Below are 22,902 nucleotides of genomic sequence, written 5' to 3' on the forward strand. Positions count from 1 at the left end.
ATGTAACTGTGACATGGTGACACTGTCTTCTCCCACTTAAAAAAAAAGAAGTTCACAGCCTATGCCCAAGAGTTATTTAAAGACACAGAATAATCTTCATGAAAGTTCATCAAGTGAAAAGGCAGTTACAAAAGTGTGTCTAGGAAGAATTATAGGTGATTTCAACTTTGTGTTTTTTCTCTTCCAACTTTTCTATATTGAGCATGTTGCCATTGTAAAAAAAAAAATGTTACTTAGGAAAAATGCTACTCTAGAAGAGCGCCGCTTGTAAGAATGTATCCTTCAGAAATACTCATGAATGCACAGCCAGTGGTGGAGACCCACTGTAACACCTTTTTCTGTATTAGCAGTGAACTGAAAACCACCTCAATATCCACTGACAGGGAGTCTGGCTATAAACATTATGGTGCAGTCGTAGGAATATGATGCAACAAGAAAAGATAAAATTGGTCCAGCGTGTGTCATGGAAAGATGCTTAACAATACCACTAAGTGAAAAATCCCAAAGTGCCTGACAAATGCATGTATGCTGTAAGTTCACTTGGGCTTTTTAAAAAGCTACTGTGGGGACTTTCCTGGTGGTCCAGTGGTTGACTCCACACTCCTGATGCAGGAGACACAGGTTCAGGTTCGGGTCCAATCCTTGGTCAGGAAACAGAGCTCCTGCGTCCATCCCCATGTAAGCATCTGAGAATAATTAGAGGAAAGCTCAACTCTGAGGCTAGTTGAGCCTTGCAATACAGCAAGTCCTCTACATACGAACCTTCAAGTTTTGAACTTTCGAAGATGTGAGCATGCATGCCAGCCCCGGAATACCAGCTGCTGTAGTGCCCTACTGTGCTTTTCAAGGTACTGTACTATAAAATTAAAATGTTTCATTTTTTGGTTGTTTTTCACATACAGATTACGTGTGTGAAAAGTATTATAAACCTATTACAATGTACCACTAGATAGTCGATTGTTAGTTGGGTACCCAGGCTAACTTAGCTGGACTCAGGAACAAATTGGATTTATGAACACGCTCTCTGAATGGAACTCATTTGTACGTAGGGGACTTACTATAAATCGAAAGGTGGATGGCAGTGTTTTTAAAGGCAGAGAAAGTTTTTTATATTCATTCTTGGAGCAAGGTATTCAAGGAAGAGCCAGGCCCCAGCTAAGTGATGAAATTATATACACAACTGACAAGGCCTCCCCCCAGCCAGAGGGAGACAGCTGGGGGTGGGGTGGGCCCTAGGGAGCCTCCTAAAGGGCAAGAGACAGGCGGATGCAACTGCCTCCCACACAGAGCCTGCATGCTCAGTCCTGCCAGACTCTGATGGCCTGGTGGTTAAAAAGAAAAATCCTCCTGCCAATGCAGGAGACTCAGGAGACTTGGGTTCAATCCCTGGGTCAAAAGATCCCCTGGAGGAGGTAATGGCAATTCACTCCAGTATTCTTGCCTGGAAGAGTCCGTGGGCAAAAGAGTGTGACAGGCTACAGTCCAAGAGGCCGCAGAGTCGGACATGACTGAGCACACAGACCGTTACATTATGGGAAAGGTTAAGAAGGAAGGGATCACCCGGGTCAATGAGACTCCAGACTAATTTCAGGGCTGACGGGTCAGGCTGCAGGACCAAAAGGAGCAAAGAGGGGACAAGACAGAGGTTGCCATCAGTGAGATAATCTTCGCTATCAGGAGGCATCCAGGGAGAGCAAGGACAGGAAAGGGACCAGCAACCAGATTCTAAGCCAAAAGTCCAAGTGCTTATGAACCTGGAATAACAATTGCCACCTCCCTAAGGAAAAAAATACTAATTTAAAAATTCAAATCTCTTGTTAACAAAATCAATGAGTTTTAATGATAGAGGAATTAAAGCACAGCCCTGAAAATTAAAGAAGTTTTGTTTTTACAGGCGCGTATGCATATGTTGATAAGATAACTCCTGTTGAACAGAATAGTTACAACACAGGAAGTTAGACAAAGAGCTATTTGCCAACTTATCAAGTTAGACAAAGTCTCAAGGAAAACTAGAGCTGGCCATGCTCTGTCTTAAATGGCTATTTCTCAATAGAAAGAGATTAAGACTTTCTTGCAGTCAGTTTTATTATGTGAGGCTATTTTTAGCCCATATAGACTTCTGCTGTTTATATAACCTGAAACATCATGAAATGTATTTCAGGTAGTTGTAAGAAAGGTCATAAAAGATGGTTAGTGTCAGGGATAATAAATTCAAATGATAAAATTCCCATGAATTGTACTTCTGAATTACATGCTAAGCTCTGAACCTACAATGAATTCTCAGATCATCAACCAAAACGTTTATTCTCCAAGCCAAAAAGTCATGGAGTTCTTTAGTTTTGAGATAGTTGATATAATTTCCTTCTGCAGAAGTTTACTTGTAGAGCTTGAACGAGACATAAAATTGTCTTTAATAATTACATGACCCAAACTTACACTTTCACATGTGGATTTTTCATCCTCTTTGTGCACTCTCTGAGCCCCCCTCAGGGAGGGCTCACTCCCTGAGAGCCACGGGTCCTGGTGGTTTGGCTTGGAAATAGATCAATTCCACCTCGTCCCACAGAGAATGACTGTGCTGAGACAGGGAAAAATTAAGGAAACCAAGAAATTCTGAAACAGCAATTGTTCTTGGAGGATGACTTTAAGGTCAAGTGACAAATGATACCCTTCAGAATGGAGGAACAGCAGAACAAGATGCTGGGCAGGGAAGAAGCCAGTTCTGACTCCATGTTGGAAACTGTTTCTTTGGCTTGTTTTTGGTTGCTTTTGTTATTATGTGTGTGTGTGTTTGTGTGTGCTTGTGTGTGTTAGGACTTCAGTCACATCTGACTCTGTGACCCTATGAACTGTAGCTCACCAGGCTCTTCTGTCTATGGGATTCTCCAGGCAAGAATACTGGAGTGGATTACCATGACCTCCTCCAGGGGATCTTCCCAACCCAGGAATCGAACCTTTTCTGTCCCCTGCATTGGTGGGGTCTTTATCACTAGCTCCACCTGCAATCATACATAATAGCCTGCCTCAGAGAACCGTGCCCCTCTGCCTGACTGTAAACTAAAGTGCCTTTGCTCAGCTCCTAGAGTGATAATCTGACCCTGACCACCTTGTGAATAGCCACAAGAAAAAGAAGAGATTAACGCACCCCTCCAAAGGCTGGCCATTCCCAGAAATGTTTTTGAAGACTGAAAGGCTGAAGACCCTTTCACTTTACTTCTCCACTGCTTCTCTCTCTTTATTCTGCCTTTTGACTTTAGTTCCTCATTGCTTCTCTCCCTCTGACTCTGTAAAAGAACTTGGCATCCAGACCCCAACAAGATGGTTACTCTGAGACATTAGTCTGCCATCTTCTCGGTCAGCTGGCTTTCCAAATAAAATATTCCTTGTCTCAATACCTTGTCTCTTGGATTCACTTGGACTCAGTAACAGACAGAGCTGGGATAAGGGAACCACTCTGAAAAGGCTTCTGAAATCTCTGCTAAAGGTGGTTTTAACTTAGCTGCAGACTAGGAGCTTTGGGGAGAGTTTACCATACCTGGGCTCCACCTCAAATACACTGATTTAACTGGTCTGGGGTGGGGCCTGGGAAATGGTACTTTTATAGACTCTTCAAGGGATTCTAATTTATACTCAAAGTCAAAAACTGCCAACTATCATAGTAAAGCTTCACAATTTTCTGGTTCTAAAAAAAAAACAAAAACAAAAAACTTTACATTGACATCTAATAAGGAAGAAGTTGAAATGCTGTACCAAAAGGGAAAAGTTAAGAATAAGTAGGGGGCACCCAGATTTGAACTGGGGACCTCTTGATCTGCAGTCAAATGCTCTACCCCTGAGCTATACCCCCTTCTGTGATGGTGTGACTTAATTAATGTTGTTGTCTATCCAACCACACCCAGATTACCTGTAAACCTGTGAGTTGCCACTTCAGGATGGACCTCTCTTGGAAACTGCAAAATCTGCTGCTTGAAAACTCATCAACCTGCTACAGAAAAGGCAGCCAGCTCTCTCCTCAAAAACCACACAGCTTGTGTCCCCGTCTCACCCACCCCGGCCCCCAGCCTATAGCCCCAGGGTGTGGGCAGCAGCCTGAAGAACCCTAGACATTGACTGCAGAATGGCCTTCAGAGTCAGATGACTGTGCCCATCACAGTGGGCACCTGAAGAACAGAAATTGGAGGTGATGGAGGTTATCTGTCCAAATTCACTTCATGAGGTCTAACGCTCAGGGGCTGACACTCAGTTCAGGGAACTTTCTGATAAACTCAGTCAAGGACACAGATGACCGTACCAACCTCTGTTTCTTCAGTTAATAGAGATGTGACCACAGAGAGTCACCACTCCTAGGAACAGGCAGAAGTAGGTGAAAGAAGCCAGTCTGAAAAGGATACATCCTGTATGGTTCCAACTACATGACATTCTGAAAAAGGCAAAGCTATGGAAAGACCTTAATGACCCAGACAACCACGATGGTGTGATCACTCACCTAGAACCAGACATCCTGGAGTGCAAAGTCAATTGGGCCTTAGGAAGCATTGCTACAAACAAAGCTAGAGGAGGTGATGGAATTCCAGCTGAGCTATTTCAAATCCTAAAAGACGATGCTGTGGAAGTGCTGCACTCAATATGCCTGCAAATTTGGAAAACTCAGCAGTGGCCACAGAACTAGAAAAGGTCAGGTTTCATTCCAATCCCAAAGAAAGGCAATGCCAAAGAATGTTCAAACTACCACACAATTGCCTTCATCTCACATGCTAGCAAAGCATTGCTAAAAATTCTCCAAGTTAGGCTTCAACAGTACATGAACCAAGAACTTCCAAAAGTTCAAGCTGGACTTAGAAAAGGCAGAGGAACCAGAGATCAAATTGCCAACATCCCTTGGATCATACCAAAAGCAAGAGAATTCCATAAAAACATCCACTTTTGCTTCATTGATTATGCTAAAGCCTTTGACTTTGTGGATCACAACAGTTGAGTTCAGTTCAGTCTCTGTCATGTCCAACTCTCTGCAACCCCATGGACTGCAGCACACCAGGCTTCCCTGTCCATCACCAGCAACTGGAGCTTGCTCAAACTCATGTCCATCGACTTGGCAATGCCATCCAACCATCTCATCCTATGTCGTCCCCTTCTCCTCTTGCCTTCAGTCTTTCCCAGCATCAGGGTCTTTTCCACTGAGTCAGTTCTTAGCATCAGGTGGCCAATGTATTGGAGTTTCAGCTTCAACATCAGTCCTTCCAATGAACATTCAGGACTGATTTCCTTTAAGATTCACTGGTTTTCTCTCTTTGCAGTCCAAGGGACTGTCAACAATCTTCTCCAACACCACAGTTCAAAAGCATCAATTCTTCAGCCTTCAGCTTTGTTTATGATCCAACTCTCACATCCATACGCGACTACTGGAAAAACCATAGCTTTGACTAGATGGACCTTTTTTGGCAAAGTGATGTCTCTGCTTTTCAATATGCTGTCTAGGCTGGTCATAACTTTTCTTCCAAGGAGCAAGTGTGTTTTAATTTCATGGCTGCAGTCACCATCTGCAGTGATTTTGGAGCCCCCCAAAATAAATTCTGTCACTGTTTCCATTGTTTTCCCATCTATTTGCCATGAAGTGATGGGACCAGATGCCATGATCTTAGTTTTCTGAATGTTGAGTTTTAAGCCAAATTTTTCACTCTCCCCTTTCACTTTCATCAAGAGGCTCTTTAGTTCTTCACTTTCTGCCGTAAGGTTGGTGTCATCTGTATATCTGAGGTTATGGATACATCTCCGGCAATCTTGATTCCAGCTTGTGCTTCATCCAGCCTGGCATTTTGCATGATGTCCTCTGAATATAAGTTAAATAAGCAGGGTGACAATATACAACTTTGACGTACTCCTTTCCCAATTTGGAACCAGTCTGTTGTTCCATGTCCAGTTCTAACTTTTGCTTCTTGACCTGCATACAGATTTCTCAGGAGACAGGTAAGGTGGTCTGAGAGTCCCATCTCTTAACAGTTTTCCACAGTGTGCTGTGATCTATACAGCCAAAGGTTTTGGCATAGTCAATAAAGCAGAAGTAGATGTTTTTCTGGAACTCTCTTGCTTTTGCTATGATCCAGTTGTTGTTGGCAATTTGATCTCTGGTTCCTCTGCCTTTTCTAAATCCAGCTTGAACATCTGGAAGTTCACAGTTTCATGTACTGTTGAAGCCTAACTTGGAGAATTTTTAGCAGTGCTTTGCTAGCATGTGAGATGAATGCAATTGTGTGGTAGTTTGAACATTCTTTGGCATTGCCTTTCTTTGGGATTGGAATGAAAACTGACCTTTTCCAGTCCTATGGCCACTGCCGAGTTTTCCAAATTTGCAGGCATATTGAGTGCAGCACTTCCACAGCATCATCTTTTAGGATTTGAAATAGCTCAGCTGGAATTCCATCACCTCCACTAGCTTTGTTCGTAGCGATGCTTCCTAAGTCCACTTGACTTCACTTTCCAGGATGTCTGGTTCTAGGTGAGTGATCACACCATTGTGGTTATCTGGGTTATGAAGATCTTTTTTGTATAGTTCTTCTGTGTATTCTTGCCACCTGTTCTTAACATCTTCTTCTTCTGTTAGGTCCATACCATTTCTGTCATTTATTGTGCCCGTCTTTGCATGAAATGTTCCCTTGGTATCTCTAATCTTCTTGAAGAGATCTCTAGTCTTTCCCATTCTATTTTTTCCCTCTATTTCTTTGCATTGATCACTTAAGAAGGCTTTCTTATCTCTCCTTGGTATTCTTTGGAACTCTGCATTCAAATGGGTCTATCTTTCCTTTCCTCCGTTTCGTTTCACTTTTCTTTTCTCAGCTATTTGTAAAGCCTCTTCAGACAACCATTTTGCCTTTCTGCATTTCTTTTTCTTGGGGATGGTCTTGATTACTGTGTCCTGTACAATGTCACGAACCTCCATCCATAGTTCTTTAGGCACTATATCAGATCTAATCCCTTGAATCTCTTTGTTACTTCCACTGTATAATCATAAGAAATTTGATTAATGTCTTACCTGAATGGTTTAGTAGTATTCCCTACTTTCTTCAATTTAAGTCTGAATTTTGCAATAAGGAGCTCATGATCTGAGCCACAGTCAGCTCCCGGGCTTGTTTTTGTTGACTATAAAAAGCTTCGCCATCTTTGACTGCAAAGAATATAATCAATCTGATTTCAGTATTGACCATCTGGTGATGTCCATGTGTAGAGTCTTCTGTTGTGTTGTTGGAAGAGAGTGATTTCTATGACCAGTGCGTTCTGTTGGCAAAACTCTGTTAGCCTTTGCCCTACTTCATTCCATATTCCAAGGCCAAATTTGCCTGTTACTCCAGGTATCTCTTGACTTTCTACTTTTTGCATTCCAGTCCTCTATAATGAAAAGAACATATTTTTTGGGTTTTAGTTGTAGAAGGTCTTGGAGGTCTTCATAGAACCGTTCAACTTCAGCTTCTTCAGCATTAATGGTCAGGGCATAGACTTGGATTACTATGATATTGAATGGTTTGCCTTGGAAATGAACAGAGATCATTCCGTCATTTTTGAGATTGCACCCAGGTACTGCATTTTGGACTCTTTTCTTGACTATAAGGGCTACTCCATTTTTTCTAAGGGATTCTTGCCCACAGTAGTAGATATAATGGTCATCTGAGTTAAATTCACCCATTCCAGTCTATTTTAGTTTGCTGATTCCTAAAATGTGTCTGCTCAGTCTTGCCATCTCCTGTTTGACTACTTCCATTTTACCTTGATTCATGGACCTAACATTCCAGGTTCCTATGCAATATTGTTCTTTACAGCATTGGACTTTACTTCCATCACCAGTCACATCCACAACTGGATATTGTTTTTGCTTTGGCTCCGTCTCTTCATTCTTTATGGAGTTATTTCTCTACTCATCTCCAGTAGCATATTGGGTACCTACCAACCTGGGAGTTCATCTTTCAGTGTCCTATATTTTTGCCTTTTCATACTGTTCATGGGGTTCTCAAGGCAAGAATACTGAAATGGTTTGCAAGTGGATCACAACAAACTGGAAAATTCTTCAAGAGATGGGAATCCCAGACCACCTTACCTGTCTCCTGAGAAATTTGTATACAGGTCAAGAAGCAACAGTTAGAATAGGACATGGAACAACAGACTGGTTCCAAATTGGGAAAGGAGTACGTCAAGGCTGTATATTGCCATCCTGCTTATTTAACTTATATGCAGAGTACATCATGGAAATGCTGGGCTGGATGAAGCACAAGCTGGAATCAAGATTGCCAGGAGAAATATCAATAAGCTCAGATAGGCAGATGACACCATCCTTATGGCAGAAAGCGAAGAACTAAAGAGCCTCTTAATGAAAGTGAAAGAAGAGAGTGAAAAATTTGGCTTAAAACTCAACATTCAGAAAACTAAGATCATGGCATCTGGTCCCATCACTTCATGGCAAATGGATGGGGAAACAGTAGAAACAGTGACAGACTTTATTTTGGGGGGCTCCAAAATCACTGCAGATGGTGACTGCAGCCATGAAATTAAAAGACACTTGCTCCTTGAAAGATAAGCTATGATAAACCTAGACAGCATATTGAAAAACAGAGATGTTATTTTGCCAGCAAAGGTCCATATGGTCAAAACTATAGTTTTTCCAGTAGTCACGTATGGATGTGAGAGTTGAACCATAAAGAAAGCTGAGCACCAAGGAGTTGATGCTTTTGATGTTGTTGTAGGAAAGAGGACCCCTTCCAGGGCCCGAAACTGGGCTCTTGTCTAACACTCGGAAATGAATTGTCCGAGGAGACACATGTGCTGACAAAGCAAAAGATTTTATTGGGAAAGGGTACCTGGGTGGAGAGCAGGAGGGTAAGGGAACCCAGGAGAACAGCTCTGTCACATGACTTACTGTCTCGGGTTTTATGATGATGGGATTAGTTTCCGGGTTGTCTTTAGCCAATCCTTCTGACTTAGAGTCCTTCCTGGTGGTGCACGCCTTGTTCAGCCAAGATGGATGCCAGAGAAAAGGATTCTGGGAGGTGGTTGGACAGGTGGTGTCTCCTTTTGACCTTTCCCGAATTCTTCTGGTTGGTGTAGGCTTGTTAGTTCCCTGTTCCTTACCAGGACCTCCTGTCATAAAACAACTCATGCAAATGGTTACCGTGCTGCCTAGCCAGGGTGGGTGGTTTCAATCAGTGTGCTTCCCCTAACAGTGCTGGAGAAGACTCTTGAGAGTCCCTTGGACTGCAAGGAGAGAAAACCAGTGACTCCTAAAGGAAATCAGTCCTGAATAATCATTGGAAGGACTGATGCTGAAGCTGAAACTCCAATACTTTGGCCACCTGATGGGAAGAACCCTGCTGCTGGGAAAGATTGAAGATAGGAGGAGAAGGGGACGACAGAGGATGAGATGGCTGGATGGCGTCACTCACTCGAAGAACATGAGTTTTAGCAGCTTGGGGAGTTGGTGGTGATGGATAGGAAGGCCTGGCATGCTGCAGTCCATGGGGTCGCAAAGAGTCAGACACGACTGAGCGACTGAATGGAATGTAATGTAAGGTGGCTGAGTATATTTAGGAATCCCCTAGATCATGAGTGGACCTAAGCTAACATAAATCTAAGACCAAGAAATGCTGCTGGAGAAGAACCACATTCTACCAGAGGCTCTGTGATCTGTGGGCAAATGTGTAAGATGAACTCACTTTGATTGGCACTCTCCATCTCCACGCCAAGAAGCAGGTAAACTTTCTTTGCTGCAAACTGTCTCTCCCACCTTTGGAATCTCAGCCTTTCACCTATCAGCTTCCCCCTTGGGGCCTTGACACCCCAGCAGCTACCTCCCCTCCTCTTGAGGTTAGGAGATAGATGGGCTTCACGTTGGACATTTACCATCAGCCAGCCTCCTCTTTGTATTTCCTGAGATAAGAGATAGGTGGGCTTTAGTTGAGGAATTTACGATCAGCCCCCTGTTGACTGGTAAGTAGCCAGTCTTAGTCTCTTGTAAACACTTCAAGGGAATAATTGTGGCAAGGACAAAGAGAAGAAATAATTCCTGAGTAAAAGATAAGGGGACACTCCACATGCTCAGAGAGACTTGGGGTCAAAAGTCAGAGGATAATTCCAGGCCAGAATGAATCTTGCTCCTCCCAGAAGCCTTCACTTTGAGATCCATCTTGGCTAAGGTGTGCACACCCCAGGGGAAGGTCCTGAGATGAATTAACCAGAATAAGGCAAGGGGGAATAAAGCATGGGAAGACAAAGACCCATAGAACTGCCCCCTTATAAAGGATTTAAACTTCCCAAAGGCGTAACTCTCTCTGAGCTAGCCCGTCTCCTTTTAGCATGTACTTTTCTTTTCAATAAAATTGTTACTTTAACTTTACTCATTTCCTTCTGCCTCCTTGCCTGAATTCATCTTGACTAGGCAGACACTACTAGGAAACTTAGCCCTAACTGCTGGCTCCTCTGGCCCAGTTTTAGGACTCCCAGTCTGGGAAACTAAGACCCTGCTTCCAACACTGCCCACAGTGCTTGCTGCAAGCTGCCACTTATGCTGCACATGTCTGACGCTGGGAAGATTGAAGGCAAAAGGAGAAGGGGGGGGGCAGAGGATGAGATGGTTAGATAGCACCACTGACTCAGTGGGCATGAATCTGAGCACACTTTAGGAGATAGTGAAGGACAGGGGAGCCTGGAGTGCTACAGTTCACGGGGTCACAGAGTCGTTTAGTTAGTGACCGAACAACAACAAATATATGTACCATTCATCTGTCGATGGACATTTAGGTTGCTTCCCTGTCTTACCCATTGTAAACAGTGCTGCAGTGAACAATCACCATTGAGGGGCATCTTTTTAAAAAAACTTCTTATGTTGTATTGGGATATAGCTGATTAACAATCTTGTGATTGCATGTATTGTTCTGGATTAGAGTTTTCTCAGGATACATGCCCAGGAGCAGGATTGCAGGATCGTATTGTAACTCTCTTTTTAGTTTTGATTTACCTTTTTCTAATAATTAGTGACATTGAGTATCTTTCCCTGTGCCGGTTGTCTTCTTTGGAGAAATGTCTATATAGATCTTCACCCATTTCTTTTGATTGAGATTTTTTTTTAATATTAAGCTCTATGAGTTGTTTGTATACTTTGAAAATTAATCTCCTGTCTATTGCATCTTTTGCAAACATTTTCTCCCATTCTGTGGGTTGTCTTTTCAGTTTGTTTATTGTGGTTTCCTTTGCTATACAAAAGCTTTTAAGTTTAATTAGGTCTCATTTGTTTTATTTTTGTTTTTATGTCCATTACTCTAGGAGACCAGTCCAAAAAGATATCTCTGCAATTTATGTCAAGCAGTGTTCTGCCTATGTTTTCCTTTAGGAGTTTTATAGTATTTGGTTTTGAGTTTAGGTCTTTAACCCATTTATAGTTTATTTTTGTATGTGGTGTTGGAGAATGTTCTAATTTTACCCTTTTTCATGTAGCTGTCCAGTTTTCTCAGCACCACTTATTGAAGAGACTGTCTTTTCCCCATTGTATACTCTTGTCTCCTTTGTTGTAGAGTAATTGACTGTAGACGCCTGAGTTTATTTCTAGGCTCTCTATCCTGCTGCATTGATCTACCTTTGTGCCTTTGTTGACCGCCTTTGTGCCAGTCCCAGAACCAGGGACCTCTTGATCTGCAGTCAAATGCTCTACCCCTGAGCTATCCCCCAGGAACACCAGCACAGTCTAATGAACACCTTTCATCCGTGTGGTGACACTAACCTCTGCAAAATTAAGTTATAGATCTTCTCCAGGACTGACTTTCTGGAAGCTGCCAGACCTGGCTCCTAGTAAAATATCTTCCATCCAGTCTACAACTTTCCAGGCCTCAGTTGGTGCGTTGGGTCATCAACAAGGAGAAAGGGAGAGAAGTTGCCTGATGAACCCCCAACCCACTTCTGATTGCCTTGCTTTAGCCCAAGACTGCCCGAAGATCTCCATAACTGCCCACACACCCCTCCCTGGGCTCCCGGCCCTTTGTTCCCATAGATCTGACCCCATCCCCACCCCCACTCTGCTGTGCCAAACTGTTTTGGATGAGGGTGGTAATTTAGGGTTACCATTTATTGTCTGTTCCTGGGAAGTCAGCTGTATCTACAACTTTCTAGCCTGCCCTAAAAACACACATCAGTCTGTATTGGGGGCCTTGCTTTCTCTTTGAGGATCCAACGGAGCTGGAGAAATGAGAAACACACAGAAGAAGAAAACGCAGATGCCACAAGGAGGGGGATACCTGGAGGGTTGGTGCAGGAAGACACGGGAAGGGGTGTCCACCCAGGCTGCTCCTGTACTAGTGCTGACCTGGAGCTTCCTGTTTCAAGGAGGATCTAAATTGGTGGAGAAATGAAGGAAAATGGAACAAGTAACAGTCTCCATGAATGAAAAATCCAATAAGGCAGGGGGCACCTGGATTTGAACCAGGGACCTCTTGATCTGCAGTCAAATGCTCTACCCCTGAGCTATACCCCCCTTACTTATTATAGGTGTCTAATAATCACCTTTCACCTTCATAGTCACACCCAGGACTCCTGTAACATACTGGAAGTTTCTATTGGTTTCTAGGAAGCTGGTAAGACCAGCAACTCATTCCTCCACAAGCTCAGCCCATAGAGGTCTCCCCCCAGGCCCTGGAGTGCCACAACCCTACCCCTTCACATGCCTGCATCTCCCCCTTCTCCTCCAGGTGTGGTGACAGCAGCAGCCTGGAGAAGCATGGACATCTATTGCTGGAAGGGCCTTGAGAATTGGTCTTTCTCTTATTCTGCCCTGCAAAACAGCGAGTTGAAGAGATCCTGCCAATCTCTTGGGAGATGCATGCAGTACTTACACCAGAAGGCGTCTCTTCAGCCTGTGTATCTGTGCATTAAACCTGGGGGTGCTGGTGGGGATGCTGGGGAGGTTGGTGAACTTCTTAGTCCCTAACGTGGATCTTTTTTATTTTCCTAAAGTTGGTGGTAACCTCATGTCTCTTAGGCAATATTTTATATAACTAAGCAACCTGCAGCTACAATATTACCGTTAGTTGCTCAGTTGTGTCTGACTCTTTGGGACCTCATGAACTGTAGCCCTCCAGGCTCTGTCCATGGGATTCTCCAGGGAAGAATACTGGAGTGGGCTGCCATGCCCTCCTCTAGGGGATCTTCATGACCCAGGGATCAAACCCGGGTCTCCTTCATTGCAGGTGGAGTCTTTACCATCTGAGCCATAGGAAAGCCCACAATTATATTATTAGTGGTTATTATTATTCCCTCGCTTTGGAAGAGAAAACCTGTCAGACAGTATGATTTTCGCTTTTAACTATTTGTGCTGCAGTCCATGGGGTCGCAAAGAGTCGGACACAACTGAGCAACTGAACAACAAATTGCTGATGAAGAAATGGAGAGGAAGAGTGGAGTGAGAGGACCCGGAATTTCAAGTGGAATAAACAGGGCAGTAAAGTCTGTGATGTTCAAGCTGGTTTTAGAAAAGGCAGAGGAACCAGAGATCAAATTGCCAACATCTGTTGGATCATCAAAAAAGCAAGAAAGTTCCAGAAAAACATCTATTTCTGCTTTATTGACTATACCAAAGCCTTTGACTGTGTGGATCACAATAAACTGGATAATCCTGAAACAGATGGGAATACCAGACCACCTGACCTGCCTCTTGAGAAACCTATATGCAGGTCAGGAAGCAACAGTTAGAACTGGACATGGAACAACAGACTGGTTCCAAATAGGAAAAGGAGTCTGTTAAGGCTGTCTATTGTCACCCTGCTTATTTAACTTATATGCAGAGTACATCATGAGAAACCTTGGGCTGGAAGAAGCACAAGCTGGAATCAAGATTGCCTTGAGAAATATCAATAACTTCAGATATGCAGATGACACCACCCTTATGGCAGAAAGTGAAGAGGAACTAAAAAGCCTCTTGATGAAAGTGAAAGAGGAGAGTGAAAAAGTTGGCTTAAAGCTCAACATTCAGAAAACGAAGATCATGGCATCTGGTCCCATCACTTCATGGCAAATAGATGAGGAAACAGTGGGAACACTGTCAGACTTTATTTTTTTGGGCTCCAAAATCACTGCAGATGGTGATTGCAGCCATGAAATTAAAAGACGCTTACTCCTTGGAAGGAAAGTTATGACCAACCTAGATAGCATGTTGAAAAGCAGAGACATTACTTTGCCAACAAAGGTCCATCTAGTCAAGGCTGTGGTTTTTCCAGTGGTCGTGTATGGATGTGAGAGTTGGACTATAAAGAAAGCTGAGCGCCGAAGAATTGATGCTTTTGAACTATGGTGTTGAAGAAGACTCCTGAGAGTCCCTTGGACTGCAAGGAGATCCAACCAGTCCATTCTGAAGGAGATCAGCCCTGGGATTTCTTTGGAAGGAACGATACTAAAGCTGAAACTCCAGTACTTTGGCCACCTCATGTGAAGAGTTGACTCATTGGAAAAGACTCTGATGCTGGGAGGGATTGGGGGCAGGAGGGAAAGGGGACGACAGAGGATGAGATGGCTGGATGGCATCACCGACTTGATGGACGTGAGTTTGAGTGAACTCCGGGAGTTGGTGATGGACAGGGAGGCCTGGCCTGCTGCGATTCATGGGGTCGCAAAAAGTCGGATAAGACTGAGAGACTGAACTGACTGAAAGTCTGTGAACTAGCTAGATGCGCCCCCATGTGGTCATGATGTGAGTTTATTGACCTGAAATAACAGGAAGATCCCCTGGAGGAGGGCATGGCAACCAACTCCAGTGTTCTTGCCTGGGGAATCCCATGGACAGAGAAGCCTGGTGGGCTACAGTCCACAGGGTCACAAAAGTCAGACACGACTGAAGCAGCTTAGGGTGCATGCATGCGAGAGCTTCCTCGGGAGACAACTGGCCCGCTGTCTACAAGCTGCCAGTGTGAATAACAGCATCCATTAGAACAGAATGGAAACCACTGCCTTTCCCAGCTTTCCTCCAATATTCCATAAAAAGTCCAGAGCAGTAGGGGGCACCCGGATTTGAACCGGGGACCTCTTGATCTGCAGTCAAATGCTCTACCCCTGAGCTATACCCCCTTACTTATTATGGGTGTCTAATAACCACCTTTCACGCTTCCCCAGTGGCTCAGCAGTAAAGAATCCACCTGCAAGGCAGGAGACGCGGGTTTGATCTCTGGGTTGGGAAGATCCCCTGAAGGAGAGCATGGCAACCCACTTCAGTGTTCTTGCCTAGAGAATCCCATGGACAGAGGAGCCTGGCAGGCTACAGTCCATGGGGTCACACGACTGAAGCGACTTATCACGCACACAACTACCTTTCACCTTCATGGTCACACCCAGGACTCCTGTAACGCACTAGAAGTTTCTACTTATTCCTGGAGAGCTGGTAAGACCAGCAACCTATTCCTAAACAAACTCAAAACTGAAGCAGTCACCTAGATCATCTTCCTGAGAAAACATGTTGGAGCCCACTCACCGTCCCCCCCTCCACGGGCCCTGTGATTCTTTGCTGTTCGGGCCAAAAGCCGACACCCACAGTACATTTCCAGGGTGCCTGTTCAAGGTGGGTGACTGAGGTTCCCGTGGAAATGTAGCCCAGGGCACGGCACTGGATCACAGGACTGAAAGTGAATTGCAGCCCCTGCTGTGTAGCCACCAGTCACCGTCCACATGCTCCCTTAACACTGCCCATCACTGCCACCACTGCCCTTTCTTTAGTCTCTGCTCTGTGTAGACCCTGCTGAAGCAGCTCAGGGTAGAGTGACTGGAGACCCTAGAGCCTCCTGTAAGTACCTCACTGTGCTTGGTTCAGGGGGAGCATAGGAGAGGCATCAAAGCTCCCAGTTCCCCCCAACAGTGGTGCGTGTGCGTGATGAAAGGGTGATGAACCCACAGGAAAGGTGACGTCGCAAGGCTCTAAGATAAGTGTTAATGGGCATGGGGGTCCAGTCAGCCCTGGAGAAGTTCACCTGGGGCTGCAAGAAGCTAGAGAGGCTTTCTGGCAAAGACCTAAACTATCCGACCTCTCCTCCATCCTATGGAGACTCATTCCACGGGACCAGAGGCTAAAAAAGGCATTTTTTTCAGTCACAGAAAACTAACTGAAAGGGAGTTGTTGGAAGGTGGAGAGACCAAATCACATCCTCTGAACCGAGAAGGAATTTTAACAATGAAAAAAGAAGCAGACAACTCCATAAAGTACAAATACAAAAGTTTATTGTGGATGACCTTCACAGGCAGGACCTGGCGGATAACGATCCAGCATCCTTCATAGTGGCGCCCTGCGCTGCTGATGGGGTACCCAGGGAATTACAGGGGCCAAAGCTAAAGGCAATCCGACCACTACGGGAGGAAGACGTCCACACCGACGGGAACCAGGGTTTTGTCCTCCCCCGTGGGGGTCTCATGACCAGTAACCACTGGATCAGCAAAAGGCACTCTTCCACGGTTTATCTCAGATGGAGGCAAGGGTAAAAGCTGATGGAGAATTTCTCTGTCTTGGACACATTCCTTATAAGTGGGCTAAAGGAGGGGAGGGGATAAGACTGCCAGCCTGAGCTGGAGCTGAGGAAATGGGGTCCCTGTGGTTCAACGCCCAGCCCCTTCCCTTGTTATCATTGTAATCTCAGCAGCACCTTTCTTTCTGCTTTCCGTCAGCCCATGAGGACACCTCCACTGTGATTCCCTCTCCTTCCCCCGAGCCTGGACCCCCTCCCACCTGGCGGCCCTGAAGCTTCTCCCCACCCTTCAATTCATATCCTTCAATCCATGTCCTTCAATCCAAGTCCTCTAAAGCGACTGCCATTCTCCAAGAAGGGCTTTCAGGATGATCCAGTATAGGAGCTGCTAAATGTGGCCCCAGAAAAAAAAAAATCATCTCATGTTTCTGTGATGTGAGTGGATGAAAGGAAGTTTCAGGATGGAACTGAAAGGAAGTTTCAGAAAGGAACATCAGTGGATGTTTTACTGCTGAAAACAGCCAAACAAAACCCGAATCTCTGGAGACAGGCCCAGGGAGGATGTATATGTTTATATGTTTCCGTGTAGCTCAGATGAGCCTGGAGTCCCCATGGTCTAGGATAGAATCATCTTGCTGGTTCTGGGACTTTCCATTGCCCCACCCCAGGAGCTGAGCTTGACAGCTTCCTTTCCACTTTACCAATTCTTTGCCGCCACCTCCTTTACCAACTGTTGCACCCCTCAATCTGCCCACCTGAAGGTGTAATTTGGTGTAGGTACTAAAACAAGACTTACTTGAGGGGGCACCTGGATTTGAACCAGGGACCTCTTGATCTGCAGTCAAATGCTCTACCCCTGAGCTATACCCCCTTGCTTATAAGTGGTAGCTAATGAATACTTTCTCACCTGTGTTGAAATGCCCACACCCACTGTGCACTGAAATTTCTACTGATTCTCAGAAAGTTCTGAAGATATGGAAATTTTGCCTTACAGAAAATTCGCACTTTTTGGCTCTCCTCTTCCCCATAGATCTCCCTCCCAATTTTAGCCCCCAGAAACTTCTGCTCACAATCTTGCAGTCTCATTTTTCTTGGAACCACCATGAAGGCACCAGCTGGAAAAATAACTGCTAAGTGCTGGGCCTCCTTTGCCTTCCTCCCTTTCCTCAGTAGCTCCATCTACCAACTTGCCCAGAGCTCGATTTTCATCTTCCCCACCTTCACCCCAGTCCTGAGGGGTGGCCTGGGGGGCTCTGTTGCCCATCTCAGCCTTTCCCCTCTTCTTTCCTCTCATCGCAGCTACGTCTTGACTTTTGGCAGGATCTTGACTGTTCTTTGATCCTCCAACTCCCTCTTCTGGACTTTTACTTCAGGATGAATTGTGTAAGGCTCTATAATTCCCTTGTTCAATAATACTTAGGGTGATTTTGCTTCTCGGATGAATACTGACTGACACATCTCATTGGGTCTTTTTTTTTTCACTTTTTCATTCGTGCGTAAAATGTACAGAAAATGCATAAATCAAAGGCATTCCACTTTATGAATAATAATAATAAATACACCCGTGTAATCTCACATCCAGATCAAGAAATAGAACATGACTCGGGGAGAACGGAAATGAGATGTAAGGGCTAGAGGAGAGAATTGGTCCTTCCTGAGTGTACACTTTTGGAGAAGGCGATGGCGCCCCACTCCAGTGCTCTTGCCTGGAAAATCCCATGGAGGAAGCCTGGTGGGCTGCAGTCCATGGGGTCACTAAGAGTCAGGCACGACTGAGCGACTTCACTTTCACTTTTCACTTTCATGCATTGGAGAAGGAAATGGCTACCTACTCCAGTATTCTTGCCTGGAGAATCCCAGGGACAGAGGAGCCTAATGGGCTGCCGTCTGTGGGGTCGCACAGAGATGGACACGACTGAAGCAACTTAGCAGCAGCAGCAGAGTGTACACTTTTATATAGCCTCAAATTTGAATCATTTTAATGTTTTATTACATTTCCAAAAAAACAACTAAATTATGGAAAGACTAACCTGAAAATATAAACAAAACCCAGAAACCCAATGGTATGTCACACTGATAATTTGACCACAAAGAAGAAAGTACATTCAGTGGTATATATACTAAGGGGAAAAAGATACTGAACTTTACTTAGAAGTAAAGTTGCTTTACTTTACTTGATGTGAGAGTTGGACTATAAATAAAGCTGAGTGCTGAAGAATGAATGCTTTTGACTGTAGTGTTGGAGAAGACTCTTGAGAGTCCCTTGGACTGCAAGGAGATCCAACCAGTCCATCCTAAAGGAAATCAGTCCTGAATATTCATTGGAAGGATGCTGAGGCTGAAACTCCAATACTTTGGCCACCTGATGTGAAGAACTGACTTATTGGAAAAGACGCTGATGCTGGAAAGATTGAAGGCAGGAGGAGAAGAGGACGACAGAGGATGAGATGGTTGGATGGCATCACTGACTTGATGGACACAGTTTGAGCAAGTTTCGGAAGTTGGTGATGGACAGGGAAGCCTGGCGTGCTGCAGTCTGTGGGGTCACAAAGAGTCGGACACAACTGAGTGACTGAACTGAAAATTGTTTGGTACAACTTACAAAACCTATGTTTTTGAGCAAATGAATAAATTTTTGATATTTGGGAGAACCAGGGTTCTGATCCTGAGACAGGAGATATAAATATGGAATGGATACAGGCAAGGGAGAACTGTGGAGCTGGACTGGAATTGTAAGTAGCTATGTGAATACATGTGCACAAGTACCCACATACGCTTCTTAACTCTGCTCTCTGAAGAGCACTAGAAACATCTCCGTTGCAGTGAGCGCTCCTGATGCCCATATTGTAGTTATTAAATACCATTAAAAAGAGCCAGAAACTTGGAGATCTGGCTGATTCCAGGGCTGGGCAAAAATCCTAAAAGGTGAACTATGGAACATTTTGTGCTAGGAAGTAGGAAGGTGCCCCAAAACTTATGGGGACACGTCAAGAGAGCACAGGGCCAGCTTGAAGAGGCTCACCACTATTGGGACAAGTTGAGCATCAAAACAAATAAAGTAATGTGTTATAGCTCACTGGGGCTTTCCAGCTGTTGCTAGTGGTAAAGAACCTGTCTGCCAGTGCAGGAGGCATAAGAGATGTGGGTTTGAACCCTGGGTCAGGAAGATCCCCTGAGGAGGGCATGGTGACCCACTCCAGTATTCTTGCCTGGAGAATCCCATGGACAGAAGAGCCTGGCAGGCAAGGGTCCACAGGGTTCCAAAGCGTCGGACACGACTGTAGCAACTTAGCACACACGCACAAACATTGTAACTCATTACAGAATCCATAAATCCATGTTACTAAGGTTTTTAAAATTTTCTAGGTAGAGAAAGGAAAGCTTTACAAAAATCTTTACCAACAAGTCAATTAATAAAGGTAAAAAGAAGGACTGAAATATAAAATCATCAATGTATGACCATCACTGTAAAAACTTAGATAAGAATCATTAACGGATGCTTAATTCGTTAGATGAAAAGTATCAGGGAACAGGATACAGAAAAATCTGCCAAACACCACTTCAATTCATTATCCAAATTCAACTTCATCAATAATGTAACAAACTGACATCATTTCCCTTTTTTCTAATTTTTAAATTTTTTTTTCATCATTTTCTTTTGACGTGAGGCACAGAAGACATAATATCACTTGTGTGGTCATTTTGCTAAGATACTGAACTTTAAATAATGAGGGGACTTCCTTGCTGGTCCAGTAAAGAATCCACCGGCCAATGCAGGGAACACAGGTTCGATCCCTGGTCCGGGAAGATCCCACACGCCTTGGAGCAACTAAGCCAACACTCCATGTCTACTGAGCTTGCACGCATAAAACCGGTGCTCTGCAACAAGAGAAGCCACTGCAATGGGAAGCCGTGCACCACCATGGAGAGTAGCCCCCACTGGCCGCAACTAGAGAAAGCCTGTGCCCAGCAACGGAGACCCAGTGCAGCCAAAAATAAATTAAAAATTTTAAGTCCATCCAAGTATGACTGGAGGTGTAACACACAAATTTTACATCTATTCTATGTTTATCGGCATTTGTTTCAAAGTATTTTCTAATTTCTGTGAGTTCTTGAGAAGAGTGTCATAAGCCACCATTCCTTATGCTTCAGATTTTCTGATCCCTGTCTGGAATGTCCCTTGCCCCCCACCCTTTGTCTGCTTAGCAAATTCCTACTGACCCTGCATGCTCTAAGAAACCGCCCTGCGCTCGCAGGAAGGACCTAGCACACCTCCTGCGCGAGGCCGAATGTTGTTTCCACGCCCGTCGTGGAGCTTCAGCCTGAGCAGTGTCAGTGGAGCAAACCGCCTTGTGTGCTTAGTTTCGGGAACAATCATCATTTCAGATATTCTCTTTTATCCAGATGAATCCATGAATTGTCCCAGGTTTTTCTACTTTGAGGGTCCAAATTACATTACCCAGACGATCTCTTGGCACCAGAAAGTGACATAAAAATTCTTTGTTATACTGAAAACCTGGGAGTTTTGTTTACAAAATGTGGTCACCTTGATTATATACTCTCCAGGCTGACGACCTGCAGGTACTCAGTATGGGCTTGTTGACTAAGTGCTACTGAGTAAGTTTTGTCCCTTGCCAAGCTAGAAAGGACTCGGTGTCCCTATAAAATACTCCTAATTTCATCTGACTAGCCTTTGATGTGACAGGCTTCACCTTCAAAGCCAGAGGCAGCATTATTCTCATTACAAGGTCATCAAAAATGGCTGACTCAAGGGTCAGCCTTATAAAACTTCAACGTCTTTTGTAAATATGAGTCATAATCTGAGTAATAAGCTTGTTTCTCTTATAATTAATAATGTCATTGCTGGGGTAAGCCATGATCTGCACAGTAAGTGTTCCTGAATGTACATGGTAAGAAATGTTTGGATTTGTTTGTTTTTTTAACTGAAACACCATTCCCAAAAGCTGTGGGGAATTTAGTTATGGGGAAATTCAATAACCTTAGTCATTCTTTATCGGAGAAGGCAATGGCACCCCATTCCAGTACTCTTGCCTGGAAAATCCCACGGACAGAGGAGCCTGGTAGGCTGCAGTCCATGGGGTCACGAAGAGTCGGACACAACTGAGCAACTTCCCTTTCACCTTTCACTTTCATGCAGTGGAGAAGGAAATGGCAACCCACTCCAGTGTTCTTGCCTGGAGAATCCCAGGGACAGGGGAGCCTGGTGGGCTGCCATCTCTGGGGTCACACAGAGTCGGATACGACTGAAGCGACGCAGCAGCAGCAGCAGTCATTCTTTAAAATAAACTTAAAAACAAACTCTGATGCTTGTATGAAAATATGTCTGGATTTTTCCACATCTGGGGTTTGCTTAAAGTAAGGCCCACCTAAGGGTTGTCCTTGGTGGCTCAGTGGTAAAGAATACACGTGCGAGACGCAGGAGATGAGGGTTTGATCCCTGGGTTGGAAGGATCCCCTGGAGGAGGGCATGGCAACCCACTCCAGGATTCTTGCCTGGAGAATCCCATGCACAGAGGAGCCTGGCGGCTACAGTCCATGGCGTCTCAAAAGAGTTGGACACACCTGAGCACACACGCAATTACCCACTGAAACTCTTTCGCTGTTGGTCTCACCTTTACTGGCTCAAGGTGACCTCACTTCTGCTCAGGGGCTGATCCAGGCCTAGAGGCTTTGCCTCTGGTGAGGGAGCCTGGAATCCCCTGGGGTTCGATTCTTCATTCTTGAGGCTCATAGCTCTGATCCCAGGGAAGCCGCAGGAGCCCTGGGACGAGTCAGTGTCTAAGCTGTTGTCAGGCACTGACATCCTCAGTGTAGGCAAGCTGACACCTGCATATCGAAATAACTGAGGCCATGGAAGGTTCTAGAAAGCATGAGGGGCAATCATGGATGCCAGGGCACTGAAGCATCCCTACACATCTGCCGCATGCCCACCTTGCCCCCGGCTCTCTAAAGCCACACCAGGAACTCCCTCCAGGTTGGCTGAGGGTGATGCCATCTCGGGGGAAACTGAGCCTCCCTGGAGCTGTGCTGCGCAGACTGAGGCAAGGGGGGAGTCCCAGAGTGAAGGTGGGGAGGAGCGAGGGAGGCCACGGGAAGTCTCAAATCACCAACCTTCTTCAGTGGTTCATATGGCAAACAATGTTTAAAAATTCAAACAATCATAGGAGCGTTACAGAGCGATAACAAGATTTACCAGTTCAGCTCAGTCGCTCAGTCGTGTCCATCTCTTTGCGACCCCATGGACTGCAGCATGCCAGGCCTCCCTATCCATCACCAACTTCCAGAGCTTACTCAAATTCATGTCCCTTGCGTCGGTGATGCCATCCAACCATCTCATCCTCTGTCATCCTTTCCCAGCATCAGGGTATTTTCCAGTGAGTCAGTTCTTCCCATCAGGTGGCCAAATGATTAGAGCTTC

General features: G+C 44.9%; 4 non-coding genes across 4 annotated transcripts; all 4 read right to left on the reverse strand.

The window, feature by feature from the left end:
• On the reverse strand, nt 3,776-3,847 carry TRNAC-GCA. The gene has a single exon. It is a non-coding gene; the product is annotated as a tRNA-Cys (tRNA).
• On the reverse strand, nt 12,428-12,499 carry TRNAC-GCA. Its single transcript has one exon. It is a non-coding gene; the product is annotated as a tRNA-Cys (tRNA).
• Nucleotides 15,010-15,081, reverse strand: TRNAC-GCA. Its single transcript has one exon. It is a non-coding gene; the product is annotated as a tRNA-Cys (tRNA).
• TRNAC-GCA lies at nt 17,263-17,334 on the reverse strand. The gene has a single exon. It is a non-coding gene; the product is annotated as a tRNA-Cys (tRNA).

This window comes from Capra hircus, chromosome 4, assembly GCF_001704415.2.
Source record: "Capra hircus breed San Clemente chromosome 4, ASM170441v1, whole genome shotgun sequence".
Lineage (NCBI taxonomy): Eukaryota > Metazoa > Chordata > Mammalia > Artiodactyla > Bovidae > Capra > Capra hircus.